The 19,120-nt window shown below is 38.5% G+C and overlaps 1 long non-coding RNA gene across 2 annotated transcripts in view; it reads right to left on the reverse strand.

Annotated features, from left to right (window-relative positions):
* Positions 1 to 319: 319 nt before the first annotated feature.
* Positions 320 to 19,120, reverse strand: part of LOC126949258 (uncharacterized) — a 49,352-nt gene continuing 30,551 nt past the window's right edge. Inside the window, exons 3-4 of one of the 2 annotated variants that reach the window (XR_007723642.1) lie at positions 1,727 to 1,848; positions 320 to 983 (exon numbers count right to left, since the gene is read on the reverse strand). This is a non-coding gene — a long non-coding RNA (uncharacterized LOC126949258). Of the gene's footprint in view, positions 1,849 to 19,120 lie in introns of both variants that reach the window. The other variant, XR_007723641.1, reaches the window with a different exon arrangement.

Here is a 19,120-nt window from a genome sequence, read left to right on the forward strand (position 1 = left end):
CTCATTCACTACACAGTACCAAGGGGGTATGAACCCCAAATATCTAAGACAGGTCTCAGTCAATTCAGAAAGTTTATTTTGCCAAATTTAAGGACACATGCCCATACAGCCTCACAAGGTCCTGGTCCTGACAACATGTGCCCAAGGGGGTTGGGGGCACAGCTTTGTTTTATACATTTTATGGAGACATGAGACATCAATCAATGCATGTAAGATGTACATTGGTTTAGTCCAGAAAGGCAGGACAACTTGAAGTGGGAAGGGTGCTTCCAGGTCGTAGGCAGATAAGAGAAAAGCCAAATGATTGCATTCTTCTGAGTTTCTGATTAGCCTTTCCAAAGGAAGCAGTCAGATATGCATTTATCTTAGTGAGAAGAGGGATGACTTTGGAAAGAATGGGAGGCAGGTTTGCCCTAAGCAGTTCAATCTTGACTTTTCCCTTTAGCTTAGTGATTTGGGGGTCCCAAGATTTATTTTCCTTTCACATTTTACCCCTTTTATTTTTAAAATCATTCTGAGAAATCATTTTAGAAGAAAATGAGTCTCTGGTCTCAGGTTTCATCTGATCTCTCATGGCTAGGATGGTTTATTTCTACAAGAGTAGGTCCTGCATTATTAGAAAAGCTCGTTTTTAGAAGGTTGTGATGTCTCATGTCCTATGAAGAGAAAATAGGGGGAGGAAGGGAGAAAAAACAACAACAAAAAAGAACAATCCTAGAAAATCAATGTAGGTCATATTACTCTGAAGTCCATATATCAGTAGGCAGTTGTGAAAGTGGCTTATGTATGTAAATAGGTTGCTGTTATTTTCTTCTGAAGTTTAAGTTGTCTACCTTTAGTTCACAGGACTTTAAGAAAAGCACAGCTTAGTTTCCAGTTATTTCAAATTAGGAAAAATAGGAGAAAAAAGAAAAATAAAGAAAAAAATTGAAAACAATATTTTGGAGACTTACCACCAGGAAAAATTTTAGAATTCAGTCCAACTGTAGAAAATAATAAAAATTGAAAAACATTAGGCAAGTCTAAAATCTAATGACAGGTGCACTATACTTTTTGAAACATAATTTTTCTCTCTTCAGGTTCCTATTTTTACTAAAGCAAATCATGGTAGGACTGATTTACTTTTTTTTACAGTTGGCCTATTTGTATAAAATACAGCAAGAATGATTATTTTTCACATAGGCTTTTTTAATGGAACTTTGTTTCATAGAAGGAATCTCAGATAAGACCTTTTTAAAGTCTTTGTTTCTCTCTAGGGATGTTCTCTAGAGATGTTCTCTCTTCTGGGTGGGAGATTTGCAGCTGTTATGCTTTCCATGGTTTATTCTTATCTTGGGTGATATTGAAGTCAAGCTCAGCCATGGCTTTAAAGTCAAGCTCAGCCATGGCTTTGTACCATCAAATGCCTGTGAGCTGGGTAAATTCCTCTCCTCTTGAGATCCCAAGATAATTTGGGTCTCCTGGACCTATCAGAAAGTGACATTCTTTACTTACCACAGGTCAGGAACCCTACACAGGGACTGTGTAGACAAGGTATGAGACCATTGTTCCCAAGGGGCTTTTATTGGCTCTATTTAAGTTTGATTCTATAAAGTTTGATTCTATAAAGGAAATCACACCATTCCAGTAAAATCACCAGTTTCTCCAATAGTGTCCTGTTGCAAAATAAAACATTCTTATTGCACTTATGCAAATAACCATATTGCCATAAGTTAAGAATACTCACAAATAGTTTCCACATTCTAGAGAAATCAGGTTGAGACACAGAAATCCAAATTTGTTCACAGGAGCATACTTTACTCAATCGCGACAAGCTGTAAATAACTCAAAAGCAAAGTTTTCTTGACTCTGGAAAAGAAAACAAAGAATAATCAATGTTTCAAGCTTTTTTTAAAAGATTACTTCACTCTTCTGAAGTATTCGGTCTTTACATCTCTCTTTACATCAGTCTGTGATTATATTTGGGTCTTGATTTTGGTTTATCTTGATTTGGAAAATAAATAAGGCTTCAGTCTTCTATTAGTTTAGTCCATGCAGTTAACTCCTGTTCTGCTTGACATTCATGAATATTCCATCTTTCCATGAGAGTCCTGAAAGTTTTCCTACATTCTAATGTCACAATCTCCAAAGTTATCAGAACCCTGCATTAAAGAACAACTTTTAGAGCTATAAAAGCTGATTATAAAACCACCTTCTAAAGAGGACCAACAAGAAAACAATTGTCCATGGATGACAAAAAGCTTTAGTGCACCCACAGTCAAAGACACAACTGACAAGGAAATTTATTACTTCCGTGGCACACAATAACTTAACATAACAATTGTACTTATTACTAATAACATACACTAAGTCATATCAGAAACATGAGTTTCCCACAACTTTAAAACACATACCAATAACATATTTATATTAATACACTCTAAAGAAAGCCAAACACCATCATTTCATATTTGACAGTACTTCCTGTAGGATTTTTATATCAAATAAATCATATATGTCATTTTTGGATTTTAGGGAACCTAATATCTTAAAGGAATAATTAGGTTAGAAAAAGACATAATTTATAATTTGATTTTAGAAAGTTTGTCAAATATCAAAGGTTTAAAATGCTTGATATCACAAAATAGGGTCACAGGTCATTGTAAAATAAGTCATTAACTTAACCAAAGTGATAATTCAAAGATTACAAAAACAAGGTGAAAACTGTTATTCTTTGAGACAGGAGACTTAATTTTCCAAATAATAATCCCAAATAAAAACAGCATGAGGCCAATTAAATTTATTTTTCAAACTTTTATAAACAATCTATAAAATTTTAATCATCTTGACCATAAGATATAATTTCTATAAGCCTTTTATAACCTTTATAACCTTTATTAAGGAGTGGATTAATGTTTCAAGGAAACTTTGTTAATATGACATAGGGGCCCATATACTGGTCTTGCATCAGTGTGCCTTTGATGTTAATGGTTAATTTATAGAGAAACTGAACTTATTTTATGTTTCAAAATTAGCCCTTACAATATCATCCACCTCTTCCACGATAGTCCCTGATCCTTAGGAGTTTAATATCTTTAATTTCTGGCCTTGTGTCTCACAAACCAGATTTATTTTATTGGCTTCTTCTACTGGGTCTGAAGATGACACTTTAACTACTGTCAGTGTTAAGATTTAGAAGGACTCGGTGTCCTTTTTAGACCCAGGAGTCAAAGCTCTGTAACTTAATGGCACAAGGACTTTAAAACCACATACAGAAAGTTACACAGATGTAATAATCTTAATTTTAAGAAAAATTTTTAATCTCAGTTTTTTCTAAGCAAACCAAACTTAGTAATAATGGCATAGGAATTATTTTGATAAAGTGTAAGATCTAATTATTAGGACAGTTACTCAAGGGCAAAATAAAAGATCTTCTGCAGTGCAACTGCTGCTCCCTATGGGGAATATTATGTTGGAAGAAAACATTTCCTTTAGACTTCTAAGATAAAACATTTTCTTCTTTCTTTCTTTCTTTCTTTCTTTCTTTCTTTCTTTCTTTCTTTCTTTCTTTCTTTCTCTCTCTCTCTCTCTCTCTTTCTTTCTTTCTTTTGCATCAGGTCACAACAGTTAGAAACTGAAGGAAAAAAAAACTTACAGGAACTGGAAATAAGTTAAAATATAGAGTTTGATTTCAGGTCTCTTAAAAGAGGAGAGAAACCTGAAAACAGCAAGATACAATAAATGTTAAAATTTGCATTAAAAATTATAATGTCTTTTAATTTATTAAGAGTCGAGCAATGCCTTAAGAAAATGTGATAGTTTGAACCAATCCTTTCATGTATAAGTGTGTTTTTTTAATCAAAACTCAATCTCTAGAAAGACCATTATAGCTTTCCTCTAATTATAGACAGCTTGGTCACATAAAAATTTTTTTCTTTTTTAATAAATCCTCTTATTACAACTTACACTGACCATTCATGACATGCTTGGATATTCTGGTTTGTCCTGAACATCCCTCATTTTTAAAACAACCAGTTATTTTATTCCAGGACAAAATTTACCATATAAGCTTCTTTTGCATATAAAGTTATTTTTCTTTAAGCTTTTTTTACCAAAAATACCTTTTTAATTATATTAATATAACTTTCTTTACACCTCTCTTATTTCCTGGTTTCTTTTTCGTTGTTGTATACATAACCTTTAAAGAGGCTTTGAATTAGACAACAATTATTCACCTTTTAAAAAGGGCACACTTTTTTGGAAAGAATGTTTTCCTACAATTTTTTTTTTGAAAATACCCAATTGATGAAATATCTGTTACTTAATTTAGACTCTAAATTATGATGTTTGTCTACAAATATTTATCCCATTACATTTACCTAATTATTTTAATAGTTTACCTAGATTATTTATGAAATCTGCAATAGTCATCATTTAAAGTTATGAAACTATCACTGCAAAATTATAACTGGGACAATGAAAAAGATCTGACACAACCTACTCCATCTAGCTTTTAACCCCCAAGCTGTCCTTGTTCCTTTCTGGGCATTGGATGAACTAACTTTGGGAGTTACTTAGTTTATAGTTTAGTTTTGAAACAAAGATGATAACAGTCCTTCACTAAACAAACCCCCTTCCTGCCTGGGGACTTGACTGCCTAAAGCTATAGATTAGAAGTTATGGCTATTTCACTAAATAATTCAATATTTAGCTATTTTCATTAAATCAATATCAGCCTCTTATTTATCAAAAATTATCCAAGCAGAGGGGCAGTTCCAAGATGGCTGAATAGGAAGAGCTCCAGTCTACAGCTCCCAGCATGAGCTACACAGAAGATGGGTGATTTCTGCATTTCCAACTGAAGTACTGGGATCATCTCACTGGGGCTTGTTGGACAGTGAGTGCAGAACAGGGGGTGCAGCACACCGAGTGTGAGCCAAAGCAGGGCGAGGCATCACCTCACCTGGGAAGCACAGGAGTCAGGGAATTCCCTTTCCTAGCCAAGCAAAGCTGTGACAGACAGCACCTGGAAACTTGGGTCACTCCCACACTAATACTGCGCTTTTCCAATGGTCTTAGCAAACTACACACCAGGAGATTATGTCCCACGCCCATGGAGCCTCACTCATTGCTAGCACAGCAGTCTGAGATCGAACTGCAAGTAAGCTGAGGCTTGAGTAGGTAAACAAAGCAGCTGGGATGCTCGAACTGGGGGAAGGCCACTGCAGCTCAAGGAGACCTGCCTGCCTCTATAGATTCCATCTGTGGGGGCAGGGAATAGCCAAACAAAAGGTAGCAGAAACTTTTGCAGACTTAAATGTCCCTATATGACAGCTTTGAAGAGAGTAGTGGCTCTCCCAGCATGGAGTTTGAGATCTGAGAATGGACAGACTGCATCCTCAAGTGGGTCCCTGACCCCCGAGTAGCCTAACTAGGAGGCACCCTCCAGTAGGGGCAGACTGACACCTCACATGGCTGGGTACCCCTCTGAGACAAAACTTCCGGAGGAACGATCAGGCAGCAACATTTGCTGTTCAGCAATATTCGCTGTTCTGCAGCTTCTGCTGCTGATACCCAGGCAAACGGTCTGGAATGGACTTCCAGCAAATGCCAACAGACCTGCAGCTGAGGATCCTGACTGTTAGAAGGAAAACTAACAAACAGAAAGGACATCCAAACCAAAACCCCATCTATACCTCACTATCATCAAAGACCAAAGATACACAAAACCACAAAGATGGGGAAAAAACAGAGCAGAAAAGCTGAAAATTCTAAAAATCATAGTGTCTCTCCCCCTCCAAAGGAATGCAGCTCCTCACCAGAAATGGAACAAAGCTAGATGGAGATTGACTTTGATGAGTTGAGAGAAGAAGGCTTCAGACAATCAAACTTCTCCGAGCGAAAGGAGGAAGTTTGAACCCAGCGCAAAGAAGCTAAACACCTTGAAAAAAGATTAGATGAATGACTAACTAGAATAACTAGTGTAGAGAAGTCCTTAAATGCCCTCATGGAGCTGCAAACCGTGGCACGAGAACTATGTGACAAATGCACAAGCTTCAGTAGCCAATTCGATCAACAGGAAGAAAGGGTATAAGTGATTGAAGATCAAATGAATAAAATGAAGTGAGAAGAGAAGTTTAGAGAAAAAAGTGTAAAAAGAAACAAAAAAAGCCTCCAACAAATATGGAATTATGTGAAAAGACCAAATCTACATCTGATTGTTGTACCTGAAAGTGACAGGGAGAATGGAACCAAGTTGGAAAACACTCTGCAGGATATTATCAAGGACAACTTCCCCAACCTAGCAAGGCAGGCCAACATTCAAATTCAGGAAATACAGATAATGTCACAAAGATACTCCTTGAGAAGAGCAACTCCAAGACACATAATTGTCAGATTCACCAAAGTTGAAATGAAGGAAAAAATGTTAAGGGCAGCCAGAGAGAAAGGTTGGGTTACCCACAAAGGGAAGCCCATCAGACTAACAGCGGATCTCTCAGCAGAAACTCTACAAGCCAGAAGAGAGTAGGGGCCAACATTCAACATTCTTAAAGAAAAGAATTTTCAACCCAGAATTTCATATCCAGTCAAACAAAGCATCATAAGTGAAAGAGAAATAAAATCCTTTACAGACAAGCAAATGCTTAGAGATTTTGTCACCATCAGGTTTTCCCTACAAGAGCTCCTGAAGGAAGCACTAAACATGGAAAGGAAAAACCAGTAGCAGCCACTGCATAAACATGCCAAATTTGTAAAGACCATTGATGCTAGGAAGAAACTGTATCAACTAACAAGCAAAATAACCAGCTAACATCATAATGACAGGATCAAATTCACATGTAACAATATTAACCTTAAATGTAAATGGGCCAAATGCTCCAATAAAAAGACACAGACTGGCAAATTGGATAAAGAGTCAAGACCCATCAGTGTATTGTATTCAGGAGACCTATCTCACATGCAGAGACACACATAGGCTCAAAATAAAGGAATGGAGGAAGATCTACTAAGCAAATGGAAAACAAAAAAAAGGCAAGGGTTGCAATCTTAGTCTCTGATAAAATAGACTTTAAACCAACAAAGATCAAAAGAGACAAAGAAGGCCATTACATAATGGTAAAGTGATCAATTCAACAAGAAGAACCAACTATCCTAAATATATATGCACCCAATCAGGAGCACCCAGATTCAAAAAGCAAGTCTTTAAAGACCTACAAAGAGACTTAGACTCCCAAACAATAATAATGGGAGACTTTAACACCCCACTGTCAACATTAGAAAGATCAATGAGACAGAAAGTTAACAAGGATATCCAGGAATTGAACATAGTTCTGCACCAAGCAGACCTACTAGATATCTATAGAACTCTCCACCCCAAATCAACAGAATATATACATTTTTCTCAGCACCACATCTCACTTCCTCCAAAATTGACCACATAGTTGAAAGTAAAGCACTCCTCAGCAAATGTACAAGAACAGAAATTATAACAAACTCTCTCAGACCATAGTGCAACCAAACTAGAACTCAGGATAAAGAAACTCACTCAAAACCACTCAACTACATGGAAACTGAACAACCTGCTCCTGAATGACTACTGGGTACAAAATGAAATGAAGGCAGAAATAAAGATGTTCTTTGAAACCAATGAGAACAAAGATACAACATACCAGAATCTCTGGAACACATTTAAAGCAGTGTGTAGAGGGAAATTTATAGCACTAAATGCCCACAAGAGAAAGCTGGAAAGATCTGAAATTGACACTCTAACATCGCAATTAAAAGAACTAGAGAAGCAAGAGCAATCGCATTCGAAAGCTAGCAGAAGGCAAGAAATAACTAAGATCAGAGCAGAACTGAAGGAGATAGAGACATAAAAAGCCCTTCAAAAAATCAATGAATCCAGAAGCCAGTGTTTTGAAAAGATCAACAAAATTGATAGACTGCTAGCAAGACTAATACAGAAGAAAACAGAAAAGAATCATTAGACGCAATAAAAAATGATAAAGGGGATATCACCACTGATCTCACAGAAATGCAAATTACCATCAGAGAATACTATAAACACCTCTATGCAAATAAATTAGAAAATCTAGAAGAAATGGATAATTTACTGGACACATACACCCTCCCAAGACTAAACCAGAAAGAAGTTGAATCCCTGAATAGACCAATAACAGGCTCTGAAATTGAGGCAATAATTAATAGCCTACCAAAGAAAAAAAGTCCAGGACCAGATGGATTCATAGCCGAATTCCACCAGAGGTACAAAGAGGAGCTGGTACCATTCCTTCTGAAACTATTCCACTCAATAGAAAAAGAGGGAATTCTCCCTAACTCATTTTATGAGGCCAACATCATCCTGATACCAAAGCCTGGCAGAGACACAACAAAAAAAGAGAATTTTAGACCAATATCCCTGATGAACATCGATGCAAAAATCCTCAATAAAATACTGGCAAACCAAATCCAGCAGCACATCGAAAAGCTTCTCCACCATGATCAAGTGGGCTTCATCCCTGAGATGCAAGGCTGGTTCAACGTACGCAAATCAATAAAGGTAATCCAGCACAGAAACAGAACCAAAAACAAAAACCACATGATTATCTCAATAGATGCAGAAAAGGCCTTTGACAAAATTCAACAGCTTTCATGCTGAAAACTCTCAATAAATTAGGTAGGGATGGGACATATATCAAAATAATAAGAGCTATTTATGACAAACCTACAGCCAATATCATACTGAATGGGCAAAAACTGGAAAAATTCCCTTTGAAAACTGGCACAAGACAGGGATGCCCTCTCTCACCACTCCTATTCAACATATTGTTGGAAGTTCTGGCCAGGGCAATCAGGCAGGAGAAAGAAATAAAGGGCATTCAATTAGGAAAAGAGGAAGTCAAACTGTCCCTGTTTGCAGATGACATGATTGTATATCTAGAAAACCCAATCGTCTCAGCCCAAAATCTCCTTAAGCTGATAAGCAACTTCAGGAAAATCTCAGGATACAAAATCAATGTGCAAAAATCACAAGCATTCTTATACAACAATAACAGACAAACAGAAAGTCAAATCATCTGTGAACTCCCATTCACAATTGCTTCAAAGAGAATAAAATACCTAGGAATCCAACTTACAAGGGATGTGAAGAACCTCTTCAAGGAGAACTACAAACTGCTGCTCAACAAAATAAAAGAGGACACAAACAAATGGAAGAACATACCATGCTCATGGATCGGAAGAACCAATATCGTGAAAATGGCCATACTGCCCAAGGTAATTTATACATTCAATGCCATCCCCATCAAGCTACCAATGACTTTCTTCTCAGAATTGGAAAAAACTACCTTAAAGTTCATATGGAACCAAAAAAGAGCCCGCATTGCCAAGACAATCCTAAACCAACAGAACAAAGCTGGAGGCATCACACTACCCGACTTCAAACTATACTACAAGCCTACAGTAACCAAAACAGCATGGTACTGGTACCAAAACACAGATATAGACCAGTGGAACAGAGCAGAGCCCTCAGAAATAATACCACACATCTACAACCATCTGATCTTTGACAAACCTGACAAAAACAAGAAATGGGGAAAGGATTCCCTATTTAATAAATGGTGCTGGGAAAACTGGCTAGCCATAAGTAGAAAGCTGAAACTGGATCCCTTCCTTACACCTTATACAAAAATTAATTCAAGATAGATTAAAGACTTAAATGTTAGCCCTAAAACCATAAAATACCCTAGAAGAAAACCTAGGCAATACCATTCAGGACACAGGCATGGGCAAGGAGTTCATGTCAAAAACACCAAAAGCAATGGCAACAAAAGCCAAAATTGATAAATGAGATTTAATTAAACTAAAGAGTCTGCACAGCAAAAGAAACTACCATCAGAGTGAAAAGGCAACCTACAGAATGGGAGAAAATTTCTGCAATCTACTCATCTGGCAAACGGCTAATATCCAGAATCTACAAAGAACTTAAACAAATTTACAAGAAAAAACAAACAACCTCATCAAAAAGTGGGCAAAGACACTTCTCAGAAGAAGACATTTATGCAGCCAACAGAAACATGAAAAAATGCTCATCATCACTGGCCATCTGAGAAATGCAAATCAAAACCACAATGAGACACGATCTCACACCAGTTAGAATGGCAGTCATTAAAAAATCAGGAAACAGGGGGGCGGAGCAAGATGGCCAAATAGGAACAGCTCCAGTCTCCAACTCCCAGTGCGAGCGACACAGAAGACAGGTGATTTCTGCATTTTCAACTGAGGTACTGGGTTCATCTCACTCGGGAGTGCGGGACAATCGGTGCTGGTCAGCTGCTGCAGCCCGACCAGCGAGAATTGAAGCAGGGCAAGTCATCCCCTCACCTGGGAAGTACAAGGGGGAAGGGAATCCCTTTTCCTAGCCAGGGCAACTGAGACACACAACACCTGGAAAATCGGGTAACTCCCACCCCAATACTGCACTCTACCAAGGATCTTAGTAAACGGGTACACCAGGAGATTATATCCCAAACCTGGCCGGGAGGGTCCCACGCCCATAGAGCCCCCCTCATTGCTAGCAAAGCAGTCTGCGATCTCGAGGCAAGGCAGCAGCGAGGCTGAGGGAGGGGCGCCCGCCATTGTTGAGGCTTAAGTAGATAAACAAAGTGGCTGGGAAACCGGAACTGGGTGGACCTCACAGCAGCTCAAGGAGTCCTGCCTGTCTCTGTAGACTCCACCTCTAGGGACAAGGCACAGCTAAACAACAACAACAACAACAACAAAAGCAGCTGAAACCTCTGCAGACGCAAACGACTCTGTCTGACAGCTTTGAAGAGAGCAATGGATCTCCCAACACAGAGGTTGAGATCTGAGAACGGACAGACTGCCTGCTCAAGTGGGTCCCTGACCCCTGAGTAGCCTAACTGGGAGACATCCCCCACTAGGGGCAGACCGACACCCCACACTTCACACGGTGGAGTACACCCCAGAGAGGAAGCTTCCAAAGCAAGAATCAGACAGGTACACTCGCTGTTCAGCAATATTCTATCTTCTGCAGCCTCTACTGCTGATACCCAGGCAAACAGGGTCTGGAGTGGACTTCAAGCAATCTCCCACAGACCTACAGCTGAGGGTCCTGACTGTTAGAAGGAAAACTAACAAACAGGAAGGACACCCACACCAAAACCCCATCAGTACGTCACTATCATCAAAGACTAGAGGCAGATAAAACCACAACGATGGGGAAAAAGCAGGGCAGAAAAGCTGGAAATTCACAAAATAAGAGCGCATCGCCCCCTGCAAAGAAACGCAGCTCATCGCCAGCAACGGATCAAAGCTGGATGGAGAATGACTTTGACGAGATGAGAGAAGAAGGTTCCAGTCCATCAAACTTCTCAGAGCTAAAGGAGGAATTACGTACCCAGTGCAAAGAAACTAAAAATCTTGAAAAAAGAGTGGAAGAATTGATACCTAGAATAATTAATGCAGAGAAGGTCATAAACGAATTGACAGAGATGAAAACCATGGCATGAGAAATATGTGACAAATGCACAAGCTTCAGTAACCGATTCGATCAACTGGAAGAAAGAGTATCAGCGATTGAGGATCAAATGAAGGAAATGAAGCAAGAAGAGAAACCTAAAGAAAAAAGAAGAAAAAGAAATGAACAAAGCCTGCAAGAAGTATGGGATTATGTAAAAAGACCAAATCTACGTCTGATTGGGGTGCCTGAAAGTGAGGGGGAAAATGGAACCAAGTTGGAAAACACTCTTCAGGATATCATCCAGGAGAACTTCCCCAACCTAGTAAGGCAGGCCAACATTCAAATCCAGGACCTACAGAGAACGCCACAAATATACTCCTCGAGAAGAGGAACTCCAAGACACATAATTGCCAGATTCACCAAAGTTGAAATGAAGGAAAAAATCTTAAGGGCAGCCAGAGAGAAAGGTCGGGTTACCCACAAAGGGAAGCCCATCAGACTAACAGCAGATCTCTCGGCAGAAACTCTACAAGCCAGAAGAGAGTAGGGGCCAACATTCAACATTCTTAAAGAAAAGAATTTTCAACCCAGAATTTCATATCCAGCCAAACTAAGTTTCATAAGTGAAGGGGAAATAAATTCCTTTATAGACAAGCAAATGCTTAGAGATTTTGTCACCACCAGGCCTGCCTTACAAGAGACCCTGAAGGAAGCACTAAACATGGAAAGGAACAACCGGTACCAGCCACTGCAAAAACATGCCAAAATGTAAAGACCATCGAGGCTAGGAAGAAACTGCATCAACTAACGAGCAAAATAACCAGTTAATATCATAATGGCAGGATCAAGTTCACACATAACAATATTAACCTTAAATGTAAATGGACTACATGCTCCAATTAAAAGACACAGACTGGCAAACTGGATAAAGAGTCAAGACCCATCAGTTTGCTGTATTCAGGAGACACATCTCACATGCAGAAACATACATAGACTGAAAATAAAGGGATGGAGGAAGATCTACCGAGCAAATGGAGAATAAAAAAAAGCAGGGGTTGCAATCCTAGTCTGTGATAAAACAGACTTTAAACCATCAAAGACCAAAAGAGACAAAGAAGGCCATTACATAATGGTAAAGGGATCAATTCAACAGGAAGAGCTAACTATCCTAAATATATATGCACCCAATACAGGAGCACACAGATTCATAAAGTAAGTCCTTAGAGACTTACAAAGAGACTTAGACTCCCATCCAATAATAATGGAAGACTTCAACACCCCACTGTCAATATTAGACAGATCAACGAGACAGAAAGTTAACAAGGATATCCAGGAATTGAACTCATCTCTGCAGCAAGCAGACCTAATAGACATCTACAGAACTCTCCACCCCAAATCAACAGAATATACATTCTACTCAGCACCACATCACACTTATTCCAAAATTGACCACATAATTGGAAGTAAAGCACTTCTCAGCAAATGTACAAGAACAGAAATTATAACAAACTGTCTCTCAGACCACAGTGCAATCAAACTAGAACTCAGGACTAAGAAACTCAATCAAAGCCACTCAACTACATGGAAACTGAACAACCTGCTCCTGAATGACTACTGGGTACATAACGAAATGAAGGCAGAAATAAAGATGTTCTTTGAAACCAATGAGAACAAAGATACAACATACCAGAATCTCTGGAACACATTTAAAGCAGTGTGTAGAGGGAAATTTATAGCACTAAATGCCCACAAGAGAAAGCAGGAAAGATCTAAAATTGACACTCTAACATCACAATTAAAAGAACTAGAGAAGCAAGAGAAAACACATTCGAAAGCTAGCAGAAGGCAAGAAATAACTAAGATCAGAGTAGAACTGAAGGAGATAGAGACACAAAAAACTCTCCAAAAAATCAATGAATCCAGGAGCTGGTTTTTTGAAAAGATCAACAAAATTGATAGACTGCTAGCAAGACTAATAAAGAAGAAAAGAGAGAAGAATCAAATAGACACAATAAAAAATGATAAAGGGGATATCACCACTGACCCCACAGAAATACAATCTACCATCAGAGAATACTATAAACACCTCTATGCAAATAAACTAGAAAATCTAGAAGAAATGGATAATTTCCTGGACACTTACACTCTCCCAAGACTAAACCAGGAAGAAGCGGAATTCCTGAATAGACCAATAGCAGGCTCTGAAATTGAGGCAATAATTAATAGCCTACCAAAGAAAAAAAGTCCAGGACCAGATGGATTCACAGCTGAAGTCTACCAGAGGTACAAGGAGGAGCTGGTACCATTCCTTCTGAAACTATTCCAATCAATAGAAAAAGAGGGAATCCTCCCTAACTCATTTTATGAGGCCAACATCATCCTGATACCAAAGCCTGGCAGAGACACAACAAAAAAAGAGAATTTTAGGCCAATATCCCTGATGAACACTGATGCAAAAATCCTCAATAAAATAGTGGCAAATCGGATCCAGCAGCACATCAAAAAGCTTCTCCACCATGATCAAGTGGGCTTCATCCCTGGGATGCAAGGCTGGTTCAACATATGCAAATCAATAAACGTAATCCAGCATATAAACAGAACCAAAGACAAAATCCTCATGATTATCTCAATAGATGCAGAAAAGGCCTTTGACAAAATTCAACAGCCCTTCATGCTAAAAAGGCTCAATAAATTCGGTATTGATGGAACGTATCTCAAAATAATAAGAGTTATTTATGACAAACCTACAGCCAATATCATACTGAATGGGCAAAAACTGGAAAAATTCCCTTTGAAAACTGGCACAAGACAGGGATGCCCTCTCTCACCACTCCTATTCAACAGTGTTCGAAGTTCTGGCTAGGGCAATCAGGCAAGAGAAAGAAATAAAGGGTATTCAGTTAGTAAAGGAAGAAGTCAAATTGTCCCTGTTTGCAGATGACATGATTGTACATTTAGAAAACCCCATTGTCTCAGCCCAAAATCTCCTTAAGCTGATAAGAAACTTCAGCAAAGTCTCAGGATACAAAATCAATGTGCAAAAATCACAAGCATTCTTATACACCAGTAACAGATAAACAGAGAGCCAAACCATGAATGAACTTCCATTCACAATTGCTTCAAAGAGAATGAAATACCTAGGAATCCAACTTTCACGGGATGTAAAGGACCTCCTCAAGGAGAACTACAAACCACTGCTCAGTGAAATAAAAGAGGACACAAACAAATGGAAGAACATACCATGCTCATGGATAGGAAGAATCAATATCGTGAAAATGGCCATACTGCCCAAGGTAATTTATAGATTCAATGCCATCCCCATCAAGCTATCAATGAGTTTCTTCACAGAATTGGAAAAAACTGCTTTAAAGTTCATATGGAACCAAAAAAGAGCCCGCATCTCCAAGACAATCCTAAGTCAAAAGAACAAAGCTGGAGGTATCACGCTACCTGACTTCAAACTATACTACAAGCCTACAGTAACCAAAACAGCATGGTACTGGTACCAAAACACAGATATAGACCAATGGAACAGAACAGAGTCCTCAGAAATAATACCACACATCTACAGCCATCTGATCTTTGACAAACCTGAGAAAAACAAGAAATGGGGAAAGGATTCCCTATTTAAGAAATGGTGCTGGGAAAATTAGCTAGCCATAAGTAGAAAGCTGAAACTGGATCCTTTCCTTACTCCTTATACGAAAATTAATTCAAGATGGATTAGAGACTTAAATGTTAGACCTAATACCATAAAGACCGTAGAACAAAACCTAGGTAATACCATTCAGGACATAGGCATGGGCAAGGACTTCATGTGTAAAACACCAAAAGCAATGGCAACAAAAGCCAAAATTGACAAATGGGATCTAATTAAACTAAAGAGCTTCTGCACAGCAAAAGAAACTACCATCAGAGTGAACAGGCAACCTACAGAATGGGAGAAAATTTTTGCAATCTACTCATCAGACAAAGGGCTAATATCCAGAACCTACAAAGAACTCAAACAAATTTACAAGAAAAAAACAAACAACCCCATCGAAAAGTTGGCAAAGGATATGAACAGACACTTCTCAAAAGAAGACATTCATACAGCCAACAGACACATGAAAAAATGCTCATCATCACTGGCCATCAGAGAAATGCAAATCAAAACCACAATGAGATACCATGTCACACCAGTTAGAATGGCGATCATTAAAAAGTCAGGAAACAACAGGTGCTGGAGAGGATGTGGAGAAATAGGAACACTTTTACACTGTTGGTGGGATTGTAAACTAGTTCAACCATTATGGAAAACAGTATGGCGATTCCTCAAGGATCTAGAACTAGAAGTACCATATGACCCAGCCACCCCATTACTGGGTATATACCCAAAGGATTATAAATCATGCTGCTATAAAGACACATGCACACGTATGTTTATTGTGGCACTATTCACAATAGCAAAGACTTGGAATCAACCCAAATGTTCATCACTGACAGACTGGATTAAGAAAATGTGGCACATATACACCATGGAATACTATGCAGCCACAATAAAGGATGAGTCTGTGTCCTTTGTAGGGACATGGATGCAGCTGGAAACCATCATTCTCAGCAAACTATCACAAGAACAGAAAACCAAACACCGCATGTTCTCACTCATAGGTGGGAACTGAACAATGAGATCACTTGGACTCAGGAAGGGGAACATCATACACCGGGGCCTATCATGGCAGGGGGAGGAGTGGGGAGGGGTTGCATTGGGAGTTATACCTGATGTAAATGACGAGTTGATGGGTGCTGACGAGTTGATGGGTGCAGCATGCCAACATGGCACAAGTATACATATGTAACAATCCTGCACATTATGCACATGTACCCTTGAACTTAAAGTATAATAATAAAAAAAAGAAAAGAAAAGGAAGCTTTAGAACATACTAATGCAGTTTTTTAAAAAGTAATAATAATATATGTGTGTTTGGCTAATGGGAAGCAAAAAATAAAAATAATAAATGGATTAAAGAAATCAGGAAACAACAGGTGCTGGAGAGGATGTAGAGAAATAAGAATACTTTTACACTGTTGGTGGGACTGTAAACTAGTTCAACCATTGTAGAAGACAGTGTGGCGTTTCCTCAAGGATCTAGAACTAGAAATACCATTTGACCCAGCCATCCCATTACTGAGTATATACCCAGAGGATTATAAATCATGCTTCTATAAAGACAAATGCACACGTATGTTTACTGCAGCACTATTCACAATAGCAAAGACTTGGAATCAACCCAAATGTCCCTCAATGATAGACTGGATTAAGAAAATGTGGCACATATACACCATGGAATACTATGCAGTCATAAAACAGGATGAGTTCATGTCCTTCGTAGGGACATGGGTGAAGCTGGAAACCATAATTCTCAGCAAACGACTGCAAGGACAAAACACCAAACACCCCATGTTGTTACTCATAGGTGGGAATTGAACAATGAGAACACTTGGACACAGGAAGGGGAACATCACACATGGGGCTGTTGTGGGGTGTGCGGATGGGGGAGGAATAGCATTAGGAGATATACCTAATGTAAATGAGTTAATGAGTGCAGCACACCAACATGGCACATGTATACATATGTAACAAACCTGCACATTGTGCACTTGTACCCTAGAACTTGAAGTGTAATAAAAAAAAAGTTAAACCAAAAAAAAAAAAAAATTTACACAAGCAAAGATAATTCTATTTTGGGGTGGGTTTATAGTTTTGTATCCCTTATGCCAAATTTTGACACCTATTAAGTATGAAATTTCTTGATCAATAAATGAAAACAAACATGCATGCTGAAAATTCTTAAGACATTTATACTGTTTTATACCAATAATTTTAAAGCTAGCTTATTCAAGAGCTTAAGTCACATGAACTTGAAAAGCATTGGGGTTCATTATTTAATTTATGAGTAACCATTAAGCCAGTTTGGTACCTTGTGGCCAAAGCACACCAAAATACATGTATGTACACATAAACACACACATACATTTTCATACACTAAAGATCCTATAGCTGTTACTTCAGAACTCTAGCCATGAGATACTAATACAAACTTATTGGTCTACAAAAACAGTAAAGAAAAGGAATGGTTGGATTCTAACAGTGGATTTTATCTTGGTCAAAATGTAATAGCAGCTTTAAAGCAGGAAGAAAAGAAAATAGAGAAAAAGAGAACTTAAGAACTCTGTAGTTTGAAGGTCAATCTTAGGGCCCCTTTTCTTTCATGTAAATGTGCACAAAGACCATAATATTTCCATTTTACACAAACTCTAACAAGTAGAGGTGCCATAAAACCAATGGAGCTCCCAAAAGGGGGTCATTCTCCTTGTTTTATCCTCATTTTTAGATTATTTATTTCCCACTTTTCTTTTCCTTTTTGTTCTTAAAAGGAGGAACTGAGCTATGGCCTAGGGTTTTTGTGGTGTGTGCTGATTGTGAGTGGGACTCCATAGTGTGTTACCACTGAGTTGTTGCCACCCTTTTTCATGTCTCAGTTTCATTCTCTGGAGGTCTAGCACCTCCAGGAGTGCTCCAAGCTCAGTGACCAGCTCCCATATGTGCTTCCTGGATGAGCCCCTTTTTAAACAAGTTTGATGGGGATTCTCCATAGGGCTGCTGCAAATCACAGGTGGTCAACCCTCTCTGCACTTCCACAAGGCTCCTGGTCACCCACGTGTGCCTTTCAGCTGGGCGAAGCAAAATGTTCGTTCTCTTTGAAGCTGAGGAAACTAAATCTCTCATTTACCTATGAACACAACAGTTCAGTTTCTCACACAAATGCGCACATAGAAGCCAAACTGATATTAATTCTGGGAGAAAAAAGCAATTGAGAAGACCCTTTAGAATGCCTCTCTGAATTAGAAGTAGAATCCTTAAACAACAACTTCCTCGGAGAGAAAGAAAAAAAAAAATTAGCCAAAACCACTTCCTGTAAACCACCTTCAACCACCCGTAACTTTGCAGTTCTTGCATACCATTACACACATCAAGGTCAAATCTTTCACAGTACAAGTTAGTCTCTGGTAGCCCCAAAGCCAAAGAGGTCAGGTCATGCAATACAGGAGAGCAGAGCTTTAGACCCAAGAAGAAAGTGCCCATGACTCTTGAAACTCCACAAAGAAAACAGAATACCCCAAAAGGGGTGAGTGGTGCCTTTGTTCTGAGTTCTCTAAAGAGTTTGAGTCATTAGAAGCGTTCTCTCTAGATTTTTATTGGTACTGAAGATGGCAAAGGGGGAAGGAGGTATGTAGTGGAAGAAAAGTAAACAGAAGAACAATTGTTTTGTTTCTTTTTTTTTGTTTTGTTTTGTTTTTTAAAATTGTTTTTATTAAACTTTATTTTGAGATAATTGTGGATTGAGATTCAGTTATAAGACATAATAGAGATATCCCATGTACCTTTTACCCAGTTTCCCTCCCAAATGTTGCAAAACTACAGTCTATTATGACAGCCAGGGCATTGACAATGATATATAATCAAGACATAGAACACTTCTATCACCACAGGATCCCTTTTGTTGGCCTTTTATGACTATACTCAACTCCCTCCTATTCCTTTTTTTTTTTTTTTTTTTAATACTTTAAGTTCTTTTTTTTTTAGACAGGAAGCAAACAGAGAAACCAAATACTTGG

Source organism: Macaca thibetana, chromosome 2 (genome assembly GCF_024542745.1).
Source record: "Macaca thibetana thibetana isolate TM-01 chromosome 2, ASM2454274v1, whole genome shotgun sequence".
Taxonomy (NCBI): domain Eukaryota; kingdom Metazoa; phylum Chordata; class Mammalia; order Primates; family Cercopithecidae; genus Macaca; species Macaca thibetana.